This window comes from Bos grunniens, chromosome 21, assembly GCF_055505025.1.
Source record: "Bos grunniens cultivar Pamir isolate PY7600 chromosome 21, Bosgru_T2T1.0, whole genome shotgun sequence".
In the NCBI taxonomy this organism is placed as follows: domain Eukaryota; kingdom Metazoa; phylum Chordata; class Mammalia; order Artiodactyla; family Bovidae; genus Bos; species Bos grunniens.
The window spans coordinates 23,977,661-23,986,350 of record NC_141185.1 but is presented as its reverse complement, the minus strand read 5'-3'; positions in this window follow the sequence as shown (position 1 = coordinate 23,986,350).

The window sequence follows — 8,690 nt, the reverse complement described above, 5'->3', positions numbered from 1 at the left end:
TTTCATTCCAGGAGCCTAAGTCTGAGATAATTATTACAGTATCTGATCATCAGTCTGACTTTTTATGTTTTTCTTTTTAAGAAAGATTTTAAACACTAAAACAAACAAACAAAAAATCTTCTAAATCTACCTTGGGTTGCAGGCAGGTAGTTTATCTGGAGAATGCTATCAGTAACAAAACCTATAAAGGAGTGAGGGAGGCAGAACAGGGCAAAAGGAGAGGCTGAACTTAACTCAGTCACAACAGACTTCAGCTGATTCACCTGGGGAGCTTTGAACCTGGGGTGGTTTTCAGAGCCTTTTAGAACTGAGATAAGAAGGTCTTCTATCTCTGCATAGACCAGGCACTGGATACAGGCTACCAGATGGAGGGATTGTGAGCTGCTGAGGTCGCTCCCTTAGGTTGCAGGCAACTCCTGAGGAAAGATTCATCTACAGGTAGTCAGCAAGGCACAGTCCTAGCAGCTGAAAGAATAACTGCCTTGGCCCTCCCAGGGACCTGGGTGGTGTGAAGTAGCACCTACTACATAATCAAACACCAAAATGAATACCAAAAAATGCATCACAGCTCTGAAAGTAGCATGCAGTTAGTCCCAGGGAATAAGGTAGTATGAAATTTGATGGAGCCGTGTCCTGGCTGAATATGTTAAGAACGTTCTTGAAGCCATAATCGTCTGTGTATGATTACCTTCTGACTCTGAAATTGCCAGTTCAGTAAGCAAAAGGAGGCTGATTAAAAGTCATATATATTCTAAAGCCCTTAGAGGCAGGGCCTCTTGGGGCCAATTCAGGGAATTCTTACTACAAATTCTTTGGTATTTTTTCAATTTCTGTGCATTCCCTGAGCAGGTGGCCACTACCTGCAGCTGATAATTACAGGCTTTATGTATGCTGCACTGTGAAAGGAACATGTCTGTGTTGCCAGGGCTGACGGGGAAGTACACGGCATATGTTTGACCCTGTGAAAAGGGGAAAATATCCTATTGTTACGGGCTATAGGGTTTTCAAGGCTGCTATCCATGGCAAATGTTCACCATGCTTAAAGGCTAAGGACCAAGCATACAACCTTTCAAGAGCCTGTCAGCAGAAAGTCCATTCATTGACAGCCTTGGCTGTCCCAGCGATCGGCGGGCAATCAAAGCCATATTGTGTTCTCCTTTTGTAAAATGGTAAAAGTTCTATGGCTTCCACCACTGAAAATATTTAATATTGGACCTTTATTTTCCAATGATGATAATAATAATAGAGAAAATGTTGCCATGGACTTTGTAGATAAAAATGAATATTTGGATCTTTGGTAAAACATTTTCTCTTCTGTGATGGAGCAAGGCCGCCATTTTGGCAATAGCTAGGAAAACGACCCAGCAGTTCTGGGCAGGAATGTTGCAAAAGTTCGACTGAAATTACAAGAAGAGTTGAAACAAGGGATTGGCCCCAAGCTGGGTAATTATGTCCCTCCCCTTTTATTCCACTCCCAATTCACATCCACTGACAGCTGGCAAACAGATGTTTACTTGATGACCATGAGGATTGAACCATATTGCAGCATTATATTACTATCACTAGAATTGTATTCAATATTATTGGTCACTTAGATCATTTCTAACAAGGTGCTCATAATCTAAAAAATTGGGTCACAAAGTAGTAGGAGAGAGTAGAGTGACTGTTTTCCATCATGACAGCAATAGTTTTGGTCCCCCTGATTTCAAAAATGATTACTTGAGAATAAGCTAAAAAAAAAATCACAACTTATTTATTCAATCATATGAATATTTTGATATTGGAGACAAAACTGTAGAAATAGAGGTTACCTCTGAGGTTACTGATTACAAGTTCAACTTTTACAAAAAAAGGAAGAGGCCAAGAGAGACAGAATTTGGCAGGGTCTTACCTTCAGAACAAAGATCCAAGCCCCCTGAACTCCTGCAGTCTTCTTTCCACTAGAAGAAACACATGCTCTGGTTACTACTGCATGTCTATGTTAGTGGCAATTTTTTATTGACTAAAAGAAAAGGAAGGCCTAGATGCCGTTTGACTAGAGCAAGTTCAGGATTGTTTCCTACATCCCAGAGAAAACTGGATTTAAGACTGTGAAACCCAGCTTGACTTGAGCTGATTATATAACAACTTATGAAGTTTGTCAGCATATAATCAGCCAGGCTGGGAGGCCCAGCATTCTGGGTTTTAATATCACTGTGTCCAGAACCCTTGCAGACCTTAGAGGGTGGTATGACAGCAATACCCAGTGAGATCTCTAAAACCCCTAATAGATACGGATACGCTTGAGGACTCAGTGTCCCATTTGTTCAGATTCCCACAGAATGGCACACATTCATAAACCGATGGCTTGCAGACATTCTCCTACAAAGAAGAGTGGAATCATTGTGTTCTGCTAAAGCTAAGCCAACAGATCTAGCCCTACATACTCCAGGGTCCTAGAAGAGTGGAAAAAGCCACTAGAGAAGTCAGAAGGCAAGTCACTTGTGTGAAAAAGCTCCAATTTTATAAATGTAGCCTTGCAAGTGGTATAGAGCTCTTCAAAAATAAAGCACCAGCCTTTCTTACGTTTATTTCGCAGGGCTCTTCCATGACTGCTGATTGCTGGGGATGGAAATCTATTTCCCAATTCTTTATATGTCTTGAAAGTTTCAGTGTGGGTGTGGAAGTGTGAATGCAGATAAGAGATCTCCTTTAGAATGACTTGCAGCTCTCCTAACTAGTCCAATGCAGGACATCAATATGTGTTGATTTGTAAACAATGTGTTTATTTCTTAAAACGAGGGTGTTGCAGATCTGTGATGCCAGGCCCTACCAGCTGATGGCTGGCACAGTACCAGCTGAGTTCATGTTAAGTCTGAAAATGCTGCCTTCATGTGCACCTCCTTTCTGAAAGGCTGTATGTAGACCCTCACAAATATCCCTTCATTTCCCTTCCCTTCTTGCTTAGAGATCTTCATCATGGTGGGTCTCCATATGGGGAAAAAAGGGATCCCTGAGAGAGTTTCATGACTTGTAAGCATGAACCACAGCCCCAGACCTTTCAGCTATACCTGAGTTTGGGATGGAGTTGGGATCTTGGCATTAGGTTTTATATCAGTTATCTAAGCCCACTGTAACAAAGTACCACACACTAGGTGGCTTAAACAACAGAAGTTTATTGTCTTATAGTTCTGGGGTTAGAAATCTAATATTAAGAAGCAAGATTGACTTCTTCTGAGGGTTGTGAGGAAGAAATGGTTGCACGGGTTCTCTCCCAGCTTCTGCTGGGTTGCTGGCCATCTTTGGCTTTCCTTGTTTTGTAGGAATATCACCCCAATCTCTGCTTTCATCTTCATGAAGAGTGTTGTTTGTTTTTTTTTTTTTTTCTGTGTGTCTGTCTCTGGGTCTAAACTTCCCCTTTTTCAAAGCACAAAGTCATTTTGGATTGGGGCCTACTCTAATAACCTCAGGGGCTTCCCAGGTGGCTCAGTGATAAGGAACCTGCCTGCCAATGCAAGAGACTCAGGAGACGCTGGTTCAATCCCTGGGTTCAAAAGATCCCCTGAAGAAGGAAATGGCAACCCACTCCAGTATTCTTGCCTGGAAAACTCCACATGGACAGAAGATCCTGGCGGGCTGCAGTCCATGGGGTTGCAAAGAGTCAGACACGACTGAGCACACAGAGGACTGTGACCCAATAACCTCATTCTAGCTTGATCACATGCAAAGATCTTATTTTTCAAATAAGGTCACACAGGTATGGGGCCTGGAACTTTAACATCTTTGGGGAGGGACATAATTCAGCTCATAATCGGGCTTCTAATGTAGATCCAAGCATTGGATTGGGCATATATAGTGCTAATCTCTCCCTCTTTATGCCATCTCACTGGGAGCTTCTTCATTCTCCAGCCCTGTCTAGCTGTCCCCTGGATGGGCTTTCTTTTGGAAAGCTTAGCCCTATTGGCCTAGGCTGGAGTGGAGCTTCCCTCTGTCTACTGAGCTCTTGGGCCTGCTGCTCAGAGTGTAGGCCTGGATTTCAATGCTTCTAATACCCAGCATCTGCTTGGGCTTCTGACCCCAAATTTAGATAAATTGTCTGTGCTCCTGGTCCTTTACATCTAAATTTGTAGATGAGGCAATATTATGTAAGAGTTAACAACATAGGCTCTGGGACTTCCCTGGTGGCACAGTGGATAAGAATCCTCCTACCAATGCAGGGGACAAGGGTTCCATCTCTGGTCCAGGAAGATTCCATATGCCATGGAGCAACTAAGCCCATGGGTCAAACTACTAAGCCCGGACTCTAGGGCCCACAGGCCACAACGACTGAAGCCCATGTGCCCTAGAGCCCATGCTGTGACACCAGAGGAGCCACCACAATGAGAAGCCACAAAAAAGAGCAACCCCACTCACTGCTACTAGAGAAAGCCTTCACAAAGCCCCAAAAACCCAGTGCAGCCAAGAAAAAAAGAGAATCTAGGCTCTGAAGTGAGACTCCCAGCTCTGAAGCTTAGATGTGCCTCCTGGACAAGCTGCTTAAACTGTCTGTGCCTGTTTCCTCCTCTATAAACCCATCACTCAAAGGGATGTGAATATGATAACATGAAATAATTCATGTAAAGTACTTAGAACAGTGCCTGGCACATAGTAAATGCTCACAGAAGGGAGCTGCCATTATTATTGGCATACCCCTGGCACAATAAGCTAGTCTTGATTCTTGGAGAGGAAGGGAGGGCAAGGGCGATGGGTCAGGTGGTAAATAGGGAACTGGGCTCCAAGGACAAGCAATGGAGGAATCAAGCCCTTGAAGGGCAAACATCTACAGGGATGACGGGAGGAAGCCAGGACTCATCAATAAAGGAGTAGAGGAGAGGGTACCAAAGGGTCTGGAATTGTCTGGGCAGCAGACTCTGAGAGGCAGTCAGGCAAAGAATCTGGAGAAATAGGTCAGGGTCTGTTGTTTGTATCCTCCACTGGAAGCAGAATGATCGCAGAGTGTGGGCAGGCTTAAGCCTCAGCAGGCACAACACACACAGGGAGGTAGACCAGAAGTACATGATGAGTAGGTGGGTGGGTGGGTGTGTGTGACACAGGGAGGTAGACCAGTAGTACAGGATGGGTGGGTGGGAGTGTAGGTGTGTGTGTGAGGGGGGTGTAGGGTGAGCAGGTGGGGGTGTATGTGGTGTGGGAGGTGTGTGTGTGTGTGTGTGTGTGTGTGTGTGTAGAAGTCACCAAGAAGTTCCTCTTCCTCTCCCTTCGAGCCTTTCCTCTGGTTTCTCAGTGTCAAGTCCATGCCTTTCATCCAGAGCAGCTGCCGCCACCAGTAGAGGTGCTCTGCTTGCAAAATTCTCTGTTTGGTTGTCACTGTTTGGCTATTACCCCACTGCAAAGGAACAACTCAACAAATGAGTTTAAACTATTCGCTTTTCAAATATTAGGTTAAGGCTATCTGAAGTTTGATCAAGATATGGTGGATAAGAAATCACTGCCCCTCCTAAAAATTTAGGTTATGATTCAAGTGCTCTTTCAAGAAGCGTTTCAGAATGTTGACTGTATGCATTATCCCAGTGCCCAGCAACCGCAGCATAACTGCATTTCATCAGTCTTTAGTGATGAAAGATGTGTATGGGTGAAGCATTTGGTCATTCAAAAAGGCACCAACCTTCTCCTGACCCTGCTATTCCTTTAAGGTACCACCCTACCTCTCGCTTTCCTTCTACTCCCAAATTGTTAAGAAGCTAGCCCATACTTGTTTCCACTGCCTCACCACCCAAATCACATTGGACTGTATAATCCTTAGCTCTTTGCATCCTCACCACTCAGCTAAAATTGCTCATTGCAGGCTGTCATTACCAGTCGCATCATCAAATCCAATGGCTGCATAACAACCTTTCACCTTCCTGAATTCTCTGTAGCATTGGGTATATTTAAGAGTTTTCTCTTCCAAGGCTTCCATGACCCTGAGCTGCTCTGTGTTTCCCGTCTCTGACGGCTACTCCTCTGGATCCCTCCTTAACTAATTTTCCTGTCTTCTCACACTTCTCTTCCCTCTTGTACCCTCTCTTTGGCTATGTCTAGTTCATTGGATACTGAAGGGTCTTCAGACAGTGGGTTGTTGGAAACAGAATAGCCAAGGCTAGGTATGTTTAGCCATGGTTTGCAGAATCTCCTAGCAGGAAATGAGAGCAGGCATTAGCCCAAGCACCAAAACAGGAGGAACCAGCAAAGCAATGAAGTGATGGGGTGCCACACCCAGATGCAAGGTAGGACAGGGGATGGGCACCAGGGTATTTGACCGCAGGACAAAGGAAGGGTTCAAAGCAATTTTAAGCTAGCATAATCAAAGAAGCTTATTTCTGATGGTTGTATGTAGTAGCTTTAATGGTGTTTCTGATCTCTCCATAGGGGTTAGATATCCTCCTTATACATCCCCCATCAAGACCATATTGCATTGGATATGGTGTACTGTATATTTAGTACTCTAAAGAAGAGACATTACTTTGCCAACAAAGGTTCGTCTAGTCAAGGCTATGGTTTTTCCTGTGGTCATGTAAGGATGTGAGAGTTGGACTGTGAAGAAGGCTGAGTGCCGAAGAATTGATGCTTTTGAACTGTGGTGTTGGAGAAGACTCTTGAGAGTCCCTTGGACTGCAAGGAGATCCAACCAGTCCATTCTGAAGGAGATCAGCCCTGGGATTTCTTTGGAAGGAATGATGCTAAAGCTGAAACTCCAGTACTTTGGCCACCTCATGCAAAGAGTTGACTCATTGGAAAAGACTCTGATGCTGGGAGGGATTGGGGGCAGGAGGGGAAGGGGATGACAGAGGATGAGATGGCTGGATGGCATCACTGACTCGATGGACGTGAGTCTGAGTGAACTCCGGGAGTTGGTGATGGACAGGGAGGCCTGGTGTGCTGCGATTCATGGGGTTGCAAAGAGTCGGACATGACTGAGTGACTGATCTGATCTGATCTGATCCTCCTGTGGGCTCCCTGGATGGCTCAGCAGTAAAGTATCAACCTGCAATGCAGGAGACACAGGAGACATGGGTTCCATCCCTGAGTCAGAAAGATTCCCTGGAATAGGAAATGGCAACCCACTCCAGTGTTCTTGCCTGAGAAATGCCATGGACAGAGGAGCCTGGCAGAGTACAGTTCATGGGGTCTCAAAGAGTCAGACACAACTGAACCCAGCACACACACTCACATACACATCATCTTCTGGTAAACTGAAAGATCTGAAGAGCAAAGACCATAGATATTTTTACCATTGTATTTCTAACACCCAGACCAGTGCTTGTCCATAGAAAGGACCAAATAAATATTTGTTGAAAGAGAGAATGAACTGAATTTTTAAACTTGGAAATAAGTGGAAATTATGGGAAAGAAATCATATGTAAACCAAGAAAAATCTGTACAAAGTACATACCATATAGTCACACAGCATCATTAGTGACAGGCTGCAAATTCCATTCTGAACTACCTAGCAGTCAAAGCAAAGAAAAAAAAGAAAACTCAAGTTAAAAATTTGATAGTACATGCAGGATTTAAAAAGAAAAGTTGCTCAGATGAAGCATAACCATCCCTGCGTTGGCTTAAAAGAAATGTCCCCATGAAGTCTCCCAAAGGGTTTCTGGCTGAGCTACAGACAGTGTGTTCCAGGATATTACCTGTATTAGATACAACAGTAAATTCTTTAGGTCTATTTTTATAATGTCCTTCAATATAGACTAATTGAAGTAATTCTATGACAGAGAGACTAGAATAATGTAGCCAAGTACTCAGAACACCGATGAACTGACTTGATCCAAGGATAAAATTTAGAATATCTAGAATAAGGAGAAGGCAATGGCAACCCACTCCAGTACTCTTGCCTGGAAAATCACATGGAAGAAGGAGCCTGGTGGGCTGCAGTCCATGGGGTCGCTAAGAGTCGGACACGACTGAGCGACTTCACTTTCACTTTTCACTTTCATGCATTGGAGAAGGAAATGGCAACCTTGAAAATCCCAGGGACGGGGAGTCTGGTGGGCTGCTGTCTATGGGGTCGCACAGAGTCGGACACGACTGAGGCGACTTAGCAGCAGCAGCAGCAGAATAAGGTGTGTTGTGAGGAACATGAGTAGTCCTTGAAATATGATTAAAACAAAGATCACTGTGGCTAAGTACATTTGGGTAATGTTGCATATTCTTATTAGACCTTATAGATATTTATAAGTACACTAACATATGCTAAATGCTCTAAGAAGCCCTTCAGTAAAGAAACTTTAATCCAGAGTTTTACCAAAATAATAATTTGGTCCTTTCATTATATAATACCTGTTTACATTTAAGGGAAATTTAAAGATGACACTTTGGGAAACAATCATAAGGAAATTATAGACTACATGTTTTCAGGCAACTCTATGTGAATATTGTTTTTCATTTCTTAAAAAAATTCTATTTTATCAAAGTATAGTTGATTTACAATGTTGTATTAATTTCTGCTGTTCCAGCAAAGTGACTCGGTTACACATATATAATTCTTCACCGTCTTTTCCATTATGGTTTATCACAGGCTATTGAATATAGTTCCCTGTGCTATACCGTAGGACCTTGTTGTTTATCCATCCTATATGTAATAGTTTGCATATGTTAACCCCTAACTCCATCTCTCCCCCTGCCTCCTCCCCACTTGGCAACCACAAGCCTGTTCTCTGTGCTTATGAGTG